The 15,893-nt window shown below is 39.5% G+C and overlaps 1 long non-coding RNA gene across 1 annotated transcript in view; it reads right to left on the bottom strand.

The window, feature by feature from the left end:
- LOC118969038 (uncharacterized) overlaps positions 1-15,893 on the bottom strand; it is a 44,691-nt gene that overhangs the window by 16,069 nt on the left and 12,729 nt on the right. The window contains exons 2-4 of the long non-coding RNA XR_005056923.2: positions 6,057-6,233; positions 4,953-5,015; positions 2,528-2,644 (exon numbers count right to left, since the gene is read on the bottom strand). This is a non-coding gene — a long non-coding RNA (uncharacterized lncRNA). The remainder of the gene's footprint in view (positions 1-2,527; positions 2,645-4,952; positions 5,016-6,056; positions 6,234-15,893) is intronic.

Here is a 15,893-nt window from a genome sequence, read left to right as displayed (position 1 = left end):
CAGCAAGTATTTACAGGGTTCTTTTATTATTCATTATCTTTATTCAAATCATACTCATCAAAACACTCGGTACCATTAACCATTATACTCCTCAAGTAGCCAAACTCAGTCCCTTGTCCCCAGAAGGCCTGTGAACTATGACATAATTAAAAGCTCCCCTATAGCTTAATTAATTTCCAGCAATAAATTCAACACAGAGGACAAGGCAGGGACTTTTTAAGACTATGAGATTACCACTTACTAATTTTAGTAGAAATGTGCTTTATAATGATATTCTGACTATATGATCCTCTTGCTTTTCTAAACATTTTCTAAAAAAATGAGGGGAGAGAAAGAGGGTGGAGGTGGGAAGAGAAAGTCTCTTATGCCTGACAAAGCCAAAAATAAAGTTTTGGGGACATTTTTCAGTAAACCAGTTAAGAGTGCCCAAAAGTTCTCTATGTGAGGAAAAAATAACATCCCTGTAAGCTGTCTGCATGTTTATCCATTCCTAATTTACAAGCTATGGAGAGAAGGAATGTGATAGTAGAGATCTGATAGTAATCATAGCAGCTGTCATGGATTTGAGGAAAGTGACAGCCTCCTCAAATTAGTATGAACAAAATGACGCTGCAGGCCTACTGATTTGGCCCACATACAGCCAAATCCAGTTTGCTTTGTTGCCAAAACTCAGAGAAGACACAGCCATTAGTCATGTAGGAGATCCTGTGGTTGTTTTAAGTGTCCTGTACATTTCAAGGGAAGGTGGCTCTTTATGCCAATGGATTCTGGGGGAAGGCATTTCAGACAGAAGGACCGTGCTGTTTTATGTTGGGAGGGGCTATAGGCTCCATGTACTGCCATATGCTCTTTGGTTTTAAAGGACACTAGAATCTTAGAAAGGCCCTTCATAATTTTCCAGAGTCATTACCATTGCTGGAAAAGAAGTAGTGCTGGTGCAACCCATGCACTCAGCTCGAAGGGGCCCTGGGAGGGCAGGTGGAGTGCAGTAAGCTCCCACCCTACTTCCGCCTCTGCCAGTCAGCATCCCTGTGGCCCAAACCTAGGATGAGCCGCCTGCTGGAGGTAACTCTCATGCTGAAAGGAAGGACAGAGGCCCCATCCTGAACATCCCTTATAATTATAACCATCAGTGGTTTATTCTGAATAGACACTGGATATGTGATGCTTTCCTAAACCAAATGAAAATTTATGTAGTCCAAAAATGGCTTCAAAAATATACTCTGGGGGTTTTGTGGCTGCTTCTCTACTCGACCTCCTCTCACCACGCATCTTGACCTGCAACAGCATCATGAAAGGTCAAGTGCTCTTCCCCCCAGGGCGTCCACTGAAGGGCTCACGGGACATTTTGCCCACAAAGGGAGGATTTGGGACCTATAGAAGAGAAAGTTGCAGTCACCAGGAATGAGTATAGGTTCTTAACATCAAGTTAGGTCAGTCTAAATTCATTTTTCATTTCATCTGCTTCTATAGTGTACGTGCACTGTATCATCCTAAAGCCTTCCTTATGACTAAAGTGAAGGAGAAAAGAGAAGAATCTGAATACACTGGGGTTAATACACATTGAGGAAGAGTTAGCAAAAGAAGGATGTTTCTGGAAAAAAGCTAAAATATTCTGTCCTTTTTTACATTTTAATTAAAACTTGGAAAATACAAAAGGCATTTCTTTCGCATTTGTCCAGCAAACACTTAGCTGAATACGCTCTAGATACCTGGCCTTGTGCTAGGATTTGGGGATAGTAACACGGATGATGCCAAAGAGCTGACCTCTTCGAGCCTGGTGTCAGATTCATTAATTAGGGTGAGACATGGCTTAGTACCTGCTTCATGAAAAAGACTTAGTGGTTTGAGATATAGGATGACACTGTGATGTAGCTCCCTCAAAATCCCATGCAATGTTGGGGTGCATCATACAGATATATAGATACAGGACAAATTGGCAACCACCTCCTTCCATTCTGCAATGGTTCTGCTAACATCAATGTTGTATTGTGCACCAATATGACATATTAGTCAGGCCATAAACAAGAGATCCATTGAGATAGCGATGGGCTAGAAACTAGAAACTACACACCAGCAAATATTTACCGAGTGCCTCCTTTGTTTTAGTCACTGACTTTGGTGCTGGGAATAAATGAGGCACAAAACACATACAGTCCCTGCTCACATGGAGATGACTGCTTAATGAAAACAGAAGATAAGTAAACAGTCAATAACTTTACATACTGGTAAGTGCCACTTTAAAAAGCACCCAAACGATCTCCCAGGAAGCACATTGGAAGGAAACTAGAGATGTTTAGACTGGAAAGGGGAGGATGGAAGAGATGCATGGATGTTATTACCAAATTTGAGAAGGGATTCCTGTAGGAGAGAGACTACATATATTCTGTAAGGACCTGACAAGTAGAACCATGGCCAGTGAGAGACATGAAGACAAAATCAACATAAGATTAAACTTTAAATCTGGTCACTCCAGAGAGATAGAGTCTCTATCAGAAGAAGAAATGTTCTTCACCAGTCTACTTACCAAAGCAGAAATGTCGCAGCCCCTGTCTGTGCAGGAGTTGGAGGCCCACGGCTGGTGGGTCCACCTTTCGTCCCCTCAGTACTTTGTAGGTGCCTCTGTTAGCACTTCTCACTCAGCCTGTTGGAGTAGGCAGTTAGACATAAGCCAGAGAAAGGCACCAGCCCGTCACCAAGGAAGACTCCTCCCCGGCCAACCTGTAAGCCCTCCTTAGCTCCCAGTTCCACAGTCGAGGATACCTAGTTTACCAGAAAGCCCAGCTGTCAAGAACATCTAGATTGTCAAGAGGCCTAGGACCACAGGGCCTTCCCTGATTACAGGGCACTCGAAAGGCCCCAAGACCTTGTCTGAAAGTAACCCTACCTAGTTAAAAATAACATCTAAATCTAATTAGCATTGCGGTTTTGCCCCCACTGTAGGTTTCACTTAGGAATTAAAGCATAAGGTACCTGCGCAATAAGAAAAAGCTCATGTAACTTATAACAGGTAATCGACCTGTCAATCAAATGATGTAAGGCACAGGGCGGGACTTCCTGCCATCTAATAGAAAATAAAAGCCAACCTAACCCTAATAGTGGGGCTGCTTCTCGTTTCCAGACAGCCACTCTCCAGTCTTGAGAGTGTACTTTTTGCTTTATCCCAATAGATTACTTGCTGCATTTTCTTGCTATGTAGTTTCTCTGCTGAATTCTTTCTTCAAGAAGACAAGAATGGGGGAAACACAACGTAGTCTGCCGGTAAGAAGCCAGCTTCTCTGTTCCGTTAACTTCCCTGAAACCAGCCTTCCAGCCTCAACTCAGGTCCTCATGATTTCTGCCTGGTTTCTTGGTCAGGAAGCATTCAGTTGCAAGTGACAAAAAACTAACTCAAGCTTGCTCAAGCAGAAAAGGAATTTGTTGGTGTGTGTGACTGGGAAGTCCCATTGGTACACTGGTTTCAGACACACCTGGATCTAGGTCCTAGATTTTAGGGGCTCAGACAATACCAATAGAGCTCTGTTTCCCCACCTTTTAGTGCATTTTCATTTATATAATGGCTAGTGATCAGAGAGCCCTCTCCATGTAGCAGGAAAGATGGCCTCAGGAAACCAAAACCTACATCATTCCATCTTGAAGGAAACAAAAAAAGGAGTAATCCGGTGTCTGAAGTCCATATGTGAGGTTTTATGCGAGAAGTCTGATTGGTGCTGCTTAGATTATGTGCCCACCCCTGAACTACTCACAGTGAACCAGGGGTAGGGTACTCTAATAGGCTGGGTTTGGGCCATATGCCCCCCACTGTGAGGGTGAGCCAGGGGTTGAAGGCAGGGTAATGCTCTTCCAAAAAGCAGATGCTAGACAGACAACAATAATAAAAAAAAAAATAGATGTATACTATAGTCACACTATTTCAATAACTTCCTAATTACCCCTTGTTTTCCCCAGTTCATGCTTTTCTTTGCTGGAAGAAAATAATCTTCCTAAATGGCAGTTGTAATGCCCTGCCTTCCTTAAAACCTTATGCAGCTCCTATTTGCCTGCAAAATAAAGTAAAAGCCCATTAGAATGTGGACCCTGCCTATCTCTCAATCTTATTTCTCCCTAGACTGCTCTCATGGCCAAAGCGTCCGCCATTCTGAGTAGCTCACAATTCCCCAAACATTTAAAATCATTCTTCCTTGTGTTCCTGGTAACTGCTTTGCAGATAACAGGTACCTAATAAACACTTTTAAGAGGGTGTGAAGAGGGGTGGTGAGGGAGGGGAATGAAAGGAAGAAAAGGAAAGATAAAAGGACAGATTCCCCAAGGCCTGTCTTTCCCTCCAAGATAAAAAATAAATTTTGAAAATTATATTCTGAGTAAAAGGTCTTGATTGGTTGTCTAAATCAAAATAATGAGTAATAGAATTTTCAGCACAGTCATGGTGGAAGGTAGATGCAGGGAATGTGGGAAGATGGGACAAAAAGCTCTTCACAGTGTCCTTTTTTGGTGTGGACCAGGGCAGACCAGCCATTCGCCCACCCATGCAGGGGGTGAGCCCACTCACAGGTATGCGAAGAGTTATCTTTAGTAATGCATGTGGCTGCCTTGTTCTGGCTCACTTCCAGCTGGGCAGTCATGTGGAGAAATGAAAGTGAGTGGAGAATTTGAAAGGTGACCTAATTCTCTGCTGAAAGCATTTCCACTCATAGGTCTGAGACAATTTTAATTATACCTGGACACAGGAACCCTCACCCAGACATAACTGAAGTCCCCAGTGGACTGTCACTGGGGCCGTAAAGATTTGTCTCAGTTTGCAGTTTTCTCAAGAGCTTGACATCACACTGATCATTAAGCAAGAGTGCAAGGCACAGCTGGGTGTTTCCATGGTAACCCACACTGGGTTGCCTGCAGAGCTTGGTAACAAGAGCATTTTATTATGGGTCATTAAGGGCAAAGGCTTCATTTACATTATTTCCTGTAAAATCCTATTATTTCAGGTGTCACACTCCATCTTCATCCATGCAGCTCTTCTAGAAGAAATCATAAATGTGAGTTATTAGGTGGGGAAACAGTAAGAAGCTTCAACTAAACTGTAAACCAGAGAATTTTTTCTTTAGATCATCTGTTCCCCTGATCTGATTCATGCTTTAGACTAATAAGGACTCTTAGGTTCTATCATCTACTAAGTAAGAATTGACAAATCTGGCTCTGCTATTTTTTTCTTAAATTTTATTTTACTGTGTTAGGAGCACTTAACATGGGATCTGCCTTAACAAATGTTCAGTGCACAAAAGAGTAATGTTGACTATAGGTATACTGTTGTACAGATTTCTAGAGTGTGCTTCTTTTACTTAACTGAAACTTTGCACATTGACTAGCTACGTCCCATTTCCCCGCCCTCTGCCCCTGGCAACCACTATTCACATTTTGATTCAGTGAATTTGACAGTTTCAGATACTTCATGAAAGTGGAATCATGTAGTTTTTGTCTTTCTGTGACTTGGCCTGTTTCTTAGCCTCATCAGCTGCTGAGTCTTGGGAGTTTATACTCCAAAGTAACCTTTCTTGTCCAGCTCTACCAAGTCCAGGAAATGGTAGTTTCTATCAGGGCCGCACCACTTAGAGTTCTAGAAGGCAATGAGTCTCTCTCTTGTTTCTCTGGGCTTGGAGTAGGGATATAAGGCATTATATACAGTCACTGCAGGCTGACCTGGGGCTGATGAACAGTGACTGCCTCTGAACTGCCACAGTACTAAGTCTACTAGAGGAGGAGACTCGACGAGGTCGTTCATTCGCCTGCAGCTCCACCTGCTGCCTATAATTAAGGATCAGTTCTACAGAGGCAATGCCACAAATGTCACAGAATGATCCTGTGACCTAACAATAGTTAATTTGGCCTTTTCTGAATGCTCACAAATCCTCCCAGGATCAAGACCTCTGGGGGTCTTTAGTCCCAGTTTGACAGCTGACAATGAGAGATAAACAGCAAAGGGTCTAATCCTTAAATTTCCTGAGTTAATTTATTATGGTCAAGAATATGTGAAATGCTTCCCCGGTCAGAAAACCACTCACCTAAACCTAAATAAGTGGAACAACAGGCATGTCATTGAATTAGTTCACAAGTTCACTGGCATTTTACACCATCCTCCAGGGATGCCGTGATCAGCTTCAGATTGCCCAAAGCGGGGCAGTGGCTGGCAAGTGGGTGAGCTTCAGTGCTTCCCTCATCAAGAGGATGCTACAGAATCACTGCATCAGAGAAAACGAAAACCAAACCAAACCAAAAAAAATGACTATTCCTTCTCTTAATCTTCCCCAGAACTGTTAAAACTAGAAAAAATAGATTTTTGTGTCAGATTCCAATCTTTTAACTATAGAATTAAGGTATCTCTGTTATGAACAGTGCAATTTCTTCTACTGGGGCTGAGTGACCCAAGGCAAGAGACAGATTCATTAAGACAATCTGGGGAATTTTCCAGGGTGTATTTCCTGGGACGACAGGTGGACCAGAGAGGTGAGTTCAAGGTAGACTTCCTGGTGAGCTGTGTGAGCCAACACACAGGGCCTCCAGCATACCTTCAAGCCCAGAAATACTGCTTGAGGGTTATGACAAAGAGATTATTTTACAAATTGCTCTTCTTGCCCTAGGAAAGGGGATCAGGCTAGATTTGGAAAATGAGGCCATGCTATAGGTATTCAATACCGGATATATAAACACATGCTATCTGTAGAACACAGGTGAATATAAGTTTTAACTGGTGCTTTTATACCAGCACTACCTCCTACTAAAAGGGTTGTAGCTATATGACATGTCAACACCCCTTTAAAAGGATTCCTATTGAGGAAGTCATCTATTTTGGGAGGTCTGTCTTCCAGAACCCTAAATCAATGCATATACAACTAACAAGAGTTAAAAGGGGACAAAGTTCTAAGAATAGGGCTTCACAGGCAGCTATTAGCTGCTAGATTGAAAGATTGGATTTCATCACATATTGTTGTCCCAAATCTGCCTCACCTTCATTGCTGGTATATTTACAGTTAACATTCATAAAAAACTTACAAATGAGGAGCTGTTTTTCTTGGATAAAGATAACTGAATAAGAATGCTATTTATACATAGTTAGTCCTTTGTCACCTACATTTTAAATTTCCTTTATGGGATCATTTTTCCCAAGGTGAAACAAATCAATAAAACCCAATTCAATAAAATGGAAATAAAATTTGGTGGTGGTGTTTACTTATAAACGTGCTCTTCCATTGTGATTCCTGGCTTCTAAACAGTAAGAGTTACAGTGACATGCCATACCAAAAATAACAATGGATTAATATAATTGTTGAAGCAAAGTGAACTAATTTAATTTATCCATTACATCCTAAACTATTAAAAATTAAAATAATTCTGCTCTGAATTAAAGGACTGAACCACATGTGGACATGTCTCAGAGAAGATTTCTCTCTTTCATATTAGTTCCCTTATTATTAGTTCCAAAGAAACTCATTGTAACCACCTTTCCAGGTCTGTCTCTCCTCAGCTCCTAAAGAACTAATCACCTTATCCAGCTTTGAAAAGCCGTCCTGCTTGTCATTAGCATTGGATCTATGAAAAATCACAGTGTTACTGAAAATGAAAGGTTTACTTACTTCAGTCTTTAGGCATAAGGAAAGCAATTACTTGAATAATCTTTCATTTCTTTTAATTTTTTAGATTAATATCCATTTATGAGTGTTAATTTCAACTAACACGTGAACCCTGGTTTGACATTTTCTTAGTACTGCTTACTTCCAAACTCCTGATTCTACACCTCTTGCCAATATATATGTGGCTTCATAATATGTGACCTGAGCATGAGACATCCCGTTCTTTGATTAGGTGAAATGTCCAAAAAGTGTCAAAATAGCACACTTGTAACACACCTTTATAGACTAACTGAGAGTCAGCAATAGTCAGGCTGGAAGACACCATATAAGTCACAGCTATCTCTAGAGTTGATTGATAATAAAATCTATAATTAAAATTTTGAGAACTACCTATGTGGAGTAACAAGTTTGCATTATTCATCTAGAGCCCAAAGTCTCGAGAGTTTTAAGGGCTTCACCAACATCATCTGATGACTTTCTGGAGCGTCTTGATATGGTGGTAGGAGGCTCACATCCTGGCCCTGGAGCACAGATAGTGATGCTGAGTCTTTGTAGTAGACATTGTATTTATACTGACAATGCATTAAACCATAATCTTTTTTATTTCACTTTTAAGGACCTTAGGTACACAGGACAGAGTTGATCATTCTCAGTAATCCAAGACACACTACTAGTGTCCATCTGAGGAGGGTCCTTGATTTATTTTTTTCTTTTCCCTTCATCTCACATCTCCTCCTACTCTATGGAGAAGTATGTAAAAGTATGTACTTTCCTTCTAGGTCCACCATATGTAAACATATACATTTGTGACCCAGCAATTTTGCCCCTGGAAATGTACAAGCTTGTACACGTTCACAGGAACCATGTACCTATTTGTTTACCACAGAGTTGTTTGGGGGTAGCAAAGAGATGGAAGCCACTTGTGTCCATCCCTAAGTGAAGAGATACATAAAACATGGCTGATGGACATGCCAGAATACTATGTAACAATCAGAGGTAATGAATTAAAGTCTTATATAGTAATGTAAAAAAATGTATGAAAAAATTAAATTTAGAGCATTCTGTCATGTAAAATTTTAAACTGTATGCATAAAACCACACTATTTCTCAGATACAGGCTTATTTCTCATTTTAAGGGAAAAGTCAATGTAGCTTAGTAAGAATGAAAGAAAGAAAAAGAAAACATGTAAGGGTAAGAAAAGGAAAAACGAAATTAAACAAAGGAGTCTAGTAGTATAATTTATTAAGTACATACCAACACAATGCTAAGTTTATTACATTCATTGTCTTATTTCAAACCTATGAAGTAGACACTGTTATTTCTCCTACTAAAAGTTGAGGCAAGTGAGGCTAGAAAAGACTAAATATCTCACCTAAGTGTTCACTGCAAGGAAGTGGCGGACCCAGTTCACAAATACAAAAATGTGTGCCAAGAGTCTGCAGGCAGTTGCAAAGGTGCTGGTCCCCGAGAGGTGGGCTTTTGGTGGAATCAAGATCATTAGGAAATTTCCCACAGCCAGTTTTCTCTGTTACAGTTCTACTCTCAACTCTCAAGTGTTAATTGTTTTGTGGAGTACTAAAAGTAGAAGACCCAAATATAACAGGTAGTCATAGATATGTTCTGCTTCTGACAAATAAATACACTTGTGTCTGATTCATACTTTAGTGTTTCATTATTTGGTTAGCATGCGTTGATCTCCAATAAATTAAGAAGCCTAGATGCGTGGCTAAAATTTAGTTTCTGGACACAGAAAATTAAGAAATGTGGTGACTCATCTGCTATCATCACCATACCTGAAAGCCTCGCTTGACCCTACCTATCATCTCTCTTTAAAATGCATAGATTGTTCTCAGTAGATTATTGAGGTTCTGAGAGTATGTGTTGTGTTTCTTGGGAATATAAACTATCCTATAATTGATTTTTAAAATTTTAAACAAAAATGTTAATTAATCAGAATTATCAATTAAATTTCCTTCTTATAATTGTTATCTGATGCTTCCAAGTTGCTAGGAATTCAATTTAACAATGACAAACTCTCTTGGATATAAAAAAGGTGCAAAAAAGCCAGGCCACACATCTAACCTCATTAAGCTGACCCTTTTTGTTTTTCCTTGTAATTGATTAATGGAAAATGTCTTTTGAGAAATCAAGCAAATACAGCACAAAAGCTGCTTCCAATCAATGAAGGAACAAGGAGAAAGATGAGCAGGGTGACACCATTGACATCACTGCATAATACAGTGCTTGAGGTTTTCACTTTTCTATTAAGTACATTCAGTATGCAATCTAGAGACAGGAATGGAAAATTCAATTAGGAAGCCACAATAAGAAATACTATCTATTGATAATTTTGTGTTAATTTTGAATGTTCAAAAGTTAGAAAAAAAGAAAATTGTGGGGTGGGCTGGGAGGCAGAATGAAATTTGTCTTAGATGAACTTTGAGATTCATGGCTCCAGAAATAGAAAAGGAATTGAATAGTAATGATGAGCATATTCAATATTGCATATCTCTTGAAAATTTATTAGTACCTATTACAAAAATCCTTATTTCTACTAAGAAGAACCTAATTAAAGAATTCCACATGGACTCCATTTCTTTATGTAAACAGTCATTCTTTATGTTTTAGGGCTATGAAATTTCTTTTTTAAAATTTGGTGAAAGTTATGAACTATCTTTTCTTTAAGAAAGCTCATACATGCATCATTTTGTATACAATTCCAGGGGTTCAAAAACCCAAAACTTAAGGATTTAGACTAGAAAAATCAAATTTATAGGATCCATAGCAACTCAATCTAAATTTCCCATACTGATTCTTTTTATCATGTTTTCTAAGAAATAGCCTGACATTTACCATTTTTGCAGGTGCTCACATAATACATAGGATAAAAACCAATCATCCTACTTCAGGCAAAGTCCAATTTGACATAATTAGGTTTTGTTTATTTTACTGGAGCTCCCATTGAATTCTGCAAATTGCAGACATTATAATGACACTTCCAGGAACTGGTGCCAAAGGACACAAAATATCTGGTTACCAAGGAGAAGGCTAGTGATGCCTTGTGCTTGTGGAAGGAGGCGATTTTAATCAGTGGCTATATCAAACTAATAGAAGTGAATTGAGAGTTCATCAAAGCTTACAGCTTTTTGAAAAAAATAAAGCTGGAAGAGTGTTCCAGTAGTGTAGTTGACACTCAGTTGAAATATTCTTGTCTAACTCCCACACCAAGTACATCATTAAGGTTTAATGCAATCATGTCTTGAGAGCAAATAGAAATGTTATTTCCCAGGTGCACTGAATCAAATTAAGAACATTTGTTAAGCAACGAAATCAGTGTCTTGTGTCTTGGGATAATCTAATGAGAAGCATTTATCCATTAGGAAAAGCCTTAGACCCCAAAGCTGCACCTACTATTCACCTGAATGGTCCTCTCTGTTCCTCAGGGTATCACCAAATCAAGAGTGTAGCTGAGACTTAAAATAACATCAGATTCTGTTTAGTTGGCTCCCACGTGACTAATGGAGGATGCCATTTTGTATATCCAGACTTTTTTATGTTGCTACCTTGTGGGTGATATTATTTAAAGTAACATGACAAATTTAAGGTAAAAGATAATGAGAAGCAGGAAGGTATTGTGAGGAAACCTGAAATATGAAATCAGAAAAGCTGGATTTTGTCCCTGGCTCTGTCATATGGTAACTATGTCATTTTGCACAATCTTTCTGGGGCCGAAATTCTTCACAGGGAAAGCAGAGATATAATGCATATCTGTTAGGGATTTTTCTGAGTTTTCATATCAGTCATTGTAGGGAGATGTTTTTCTTTACATTCTGAACACAATTTAAGTTTGATCTTTGTATTCATTATAGTAATCTTTTTTAAAATTAATTTTTAGGACTGGGAGCCAAGATGGTGGTATGAGTAGAGCAGCGGAAATCTCCACCCAAAACAACATATATTTATGAAAATGTAACAAAGACAACTCTTCCTAGAATAGAGACCAGAGGACACAGGACAACATCCAGACCACATCCACACCTCCGAGAAAACAGCGCCTCACAAAGGGGGTAAGATACAAGCCCCTGCCTGGCGGGACCCGAGTGCCCCTCACCCCAGCTTCTGGCAGGAGGAGAGGAGTTGGAGCGGGGAGGGAGAGGGAGCACAGGACTGCTAAACACCCAGCCCCAGCCATCCGCACCAGAGCACAGACACAGTGTGTGTGTGGGGTGCTGGAAACGAGGGAAACAGGACAGTAAGACCTGTGAGCAGGTCCCTGAGGCTGGCACCTGGGGACAAAGAAAGTGAGTGGCTTTTTTTTTTAATTAATTAATTAATTAATTAATTAATTATTATTATTTTTTTTGTGAGTGCCTTTTAGAAGTCTTAAAGGGACAGGGACCCCAAAACCGGATGGAAGCATCCTGGGACACTTAGTCCAGCCGCAGGGAATCGGGGGAACTATGGGCACTCTAACCCCCTGGGCAGCAGGGAGCATGGAGGCCCCTCATGGAGATAAATAGCCTCCCCGCTCTTCCCCCTCCAAAGCAGCTCCATCATTTTGGAGTAGCAGCCCAAGGCAGGTCACGCCCACAGCAACAGCGGAGATAAACTCCATAGCAGCTGAGCAGGAAGCAGAAGCCCTGTCTGTGCACAGCTGCCCAGGACAAGCCTCTAGAGGTCGCTGTTCTCCCAGGAGAGGAAGGCCACAAACCAACAAGAAGGAAAGTTCTTCCAGCCATCACTCGTGCCAGCTCTGCAAACTATCTCTATCACCATGAAAAGGCAAAATTACAGGCAGACAAAGATCACAGAGACAACACCTGAGAAGGAGACAGACCTAACCAGTCTTCCTGAAAAAGAATTCAAAATAAAAATCATAAACATGCTGACGGAGATGCAGAGAAATATACAAGAGCTAAGAGATGAAGTCTGGAGGGAGATTTCAGACACCCGGAAGGAGATTACAGAAGTGAAAAAAACTCTGGAAGGATTTATGAGAAGAATGGATAAGATGCAAGAGGCCATTGATGGAATAGAAACCAGAGAACAGGAAAGCATAGAAGCTGACATAGAGAGAGATAAAAGGATCTCCAGGAATGAAACAATATTAAGAAAACTGTGTGACCAATCCAAAAGGAACAATATCCTTATTATAGGGGTACCAGAAGAAGAAGAGAGAGAAAAAGGGATAGAAAGTGTCTTTGAAGAAATAATTGCTGAAAACTTCCCCAAACTGGGGGAGGAAATAATTCAACAGACCACGGAAATACACAGAATTCCCAACAGAAAGGACCCAAGGAGGACAACACCAAGACACATAATAATTAAAATGGCAAAGATCAAGGACAAGGAAAGAGTTTTAAAGGCAGCTAGAGAGAAAAAGGTCACCTATAAAGGAAAACCCATCAGGCTATCATCAGACTTCTCAACAGAAACCTTACAGGCCAGAAGAGAATGGCATGATATATTTAATGCAATGAAACAGAAGGGCCTTGAACCAAGGATACTATATCCAGCATGATTATCATTTAAATATGATGGAGGGATTAAACAATTCCCAGACAAGCAAAAGTTGAGGGAATTTGTCTCCCACAAACCACCTCTGCAGGGTATTTTAGAGGGACCTTTCTAGACGGGAGCACTCCTTAAACTAAACAGATGTCACCAGAGAAAATAAAATCACAGCAAAGAAAGCAGACCAACCAAATACCAACTAAAGGCAAAAAAATACAATCAACTACCCACTAAAAGCAGTTAAAGGAAACACGAAAGAGCACAGAATAAAACAACCAACATAAAGAATGGAGGAGGAGGAACAAGAAGGGAGAGAAGAAAAGAATCTCCAGACAGTGTATATAACAGCTCAATAAGTGAGCTAAGTTAGGCAGTAAGATACTAAAGAGGCTAACCTTGAACCTTTGGTAACCACAAATCTTAAGCCTGCAATGGTAATAAGTACATATCTTTCAATAGTCACCCTAAATGTAAATGGACTGAATGCACCAATCAAAAGACACAGAATAATAGAATGGATAAAAAAGAAAGACCCATCTATATGCTGCTTACAAGAAACTCACCTCAAACCCAAAGACATGCACAGACTAAAAGTCAAGGGATGGAAAAACATATTTCATGCAAACAACAGAGAGAAGAAAGCAGGGGTTGCAGTACTAATATCAGACAAAATAGACTTCAAAACAAAGAAAGTAACAAGAGATAAAGAAGGGCATTACATAATGATAAAGGGCTCAGTCCAACAAGAGGTTATAACCATTCTAAATATATATGCACCCAACACAGGAGCACCAGCATATGTGAAACAAATACTAACAGAACTAAAGGGGGAAATAGAATGCAATGCATTCATTTTAGGAGACTTCAACACGCCACTCACCCCAAAGGATAGATCCACTGGGCAGAAAATAAGTAAGGACACGGAGGCACTGAACAACACAGTAGAACAGATAGACCTAATAGATATCTATAGAACTCTACATCCGAAAGCAACAGGATATACATTCTTTTCAAGTGCACATGGAACATTTTCCAGAATAGACCACATACTAGCTCACAAAAAGAGCCTCAGTAAATTCCAAAATATTGAAATTCTACCAACCAACTTTTCAGACCACAAAGGTATAAAACTAGAAATAAATTCTACAAAGAAAACAAAAAGGCTCACGAACACATGGAGGCTTAACAACATGCTCCTAAATAATCAATGGATTAACGAACAAATTAAAATAGAGATCAAGGAATATATGGAAACAAATGACAACAACAACACAAAGGCCCAACTTCTGTGGGACACAGCGAAAACAGTCTTAAGAGGAAAGTATAGCGATCTAGGCACACTTGAAGAAGGAAGAACAATCCCAAATGAATAGTCTAACATCACAATTATAGAAACTGGAAAAAGAAGAACAAATGAGGCCTAAAGTCAGCAGAAGGAGGGACATAATAAAGATCAGAGAAGAAACAAACAAAGTTGAGAAGAATAAAACAATAGCAAAAATCAATGAAACCAAGAGCTGGTTCTTTGAGAAAATAAACAAAATAGATAAGCCTCTAGCCAAACTTAAAAAGAGAAAAAGAGAATCAACACAAATCAACAGAATCAGAAATGAGAATGGAAAAATCACGACAGACTCCACAGAAATACAAAGAATTATTAAAGACTACTATGAAAACCTATATGCCAACAAGCTGGAAAACCTAGAAGAAATGGACAACTTCCTAGAAAAATACAACCTTCCAAGACTGACCAAGGAAGAAACACAAAAGTTAAACAAACCAATTACGAGCAAAGAAATTGAAACGGTAATCAAAAAACTACCCAAGAACAAAACCCCCGGGCCAGATGGATTTATCTCAGAATTTTATCAGACACACAGAGAAGACATAATACCCATTCTCCTTAAAGTTTTCCAAAAAATAGAAAAGGAGGGAATACTCCCAAACTCATTCTATGAAGCCAACATCACCCTAATACCAAAACCAGGCAAAGACCCCACCAAAAAAGAAAATTACAGACCAATATCCCTGATGAATGGATGCAAAAATACTCAATAAAATATTAGCAAACCAAATTTAAAAATATATCAAAAGGATCATACACCATGACCAAGTGGGATTCATCCCAGGGATGCAAGGATGGTACAACATTCAAAAATCCATCAACATCATCCACCACATCAACAAAAAGAAAGACAAAAACCACATGATCATCTCCATAGACACTGAAAAAGCATTTGACAAAATTCAACATCCATTCATGATAAAAATTCTCAGCAAAATGGGTATAGAGGGCAAGTACCTCAACATAATAAAGGCCATACATGATAAACCCACAGCCAACATCATACTGAACAGCGAGAAGCTGAAAGCTTTTCCTCTGAGATCGGGAACAAGACAGGGATGCCCACTCTCCCCACTGTTATTTAACATAGTACTGGAGGTCCTAGCCACAGCAATCAGACAAAACAAAGAAATACAAGGAATTTAGATTGGTAAAGAAGAAGTTAAACTGTCACTATTTGCAGATGAAATGATATCGTACATAAAAACCCTAAAGACTCCACTCCAAAACTACTAGAACTGATATCAGAATACAGCAAAGCTGCAGGATACAAAATTAACACACAGAAATCTGTGGCTTTCCTATACACAAACAATGAACCAATAGAAAGATAAATCAGGAAAACAACTCCATTCACAATTGCATCAAAAAGAATAAAATACCTAGGAATAAACCTAACCAAAGAAGTGAA

The sequence above is a fragment of the Manis javanica genome, chromosome 9 (genome assembly GCF_040802235.1).
Source record: "Manis javanica isolate MJ-LG chromosome 9, MJ_LKY, whole genome shotgun sequence".
NCBI classification, from domain to species: Eukaryota; Metazoa; Chordata; class Mammalia; order Pholidota; family Manidae; genus Manis; species Manis javanica.
Note: the sequence above shows the minus strand (reverse complement) of the source record. Positions and strands in the feature narration are given on the sequence as shown.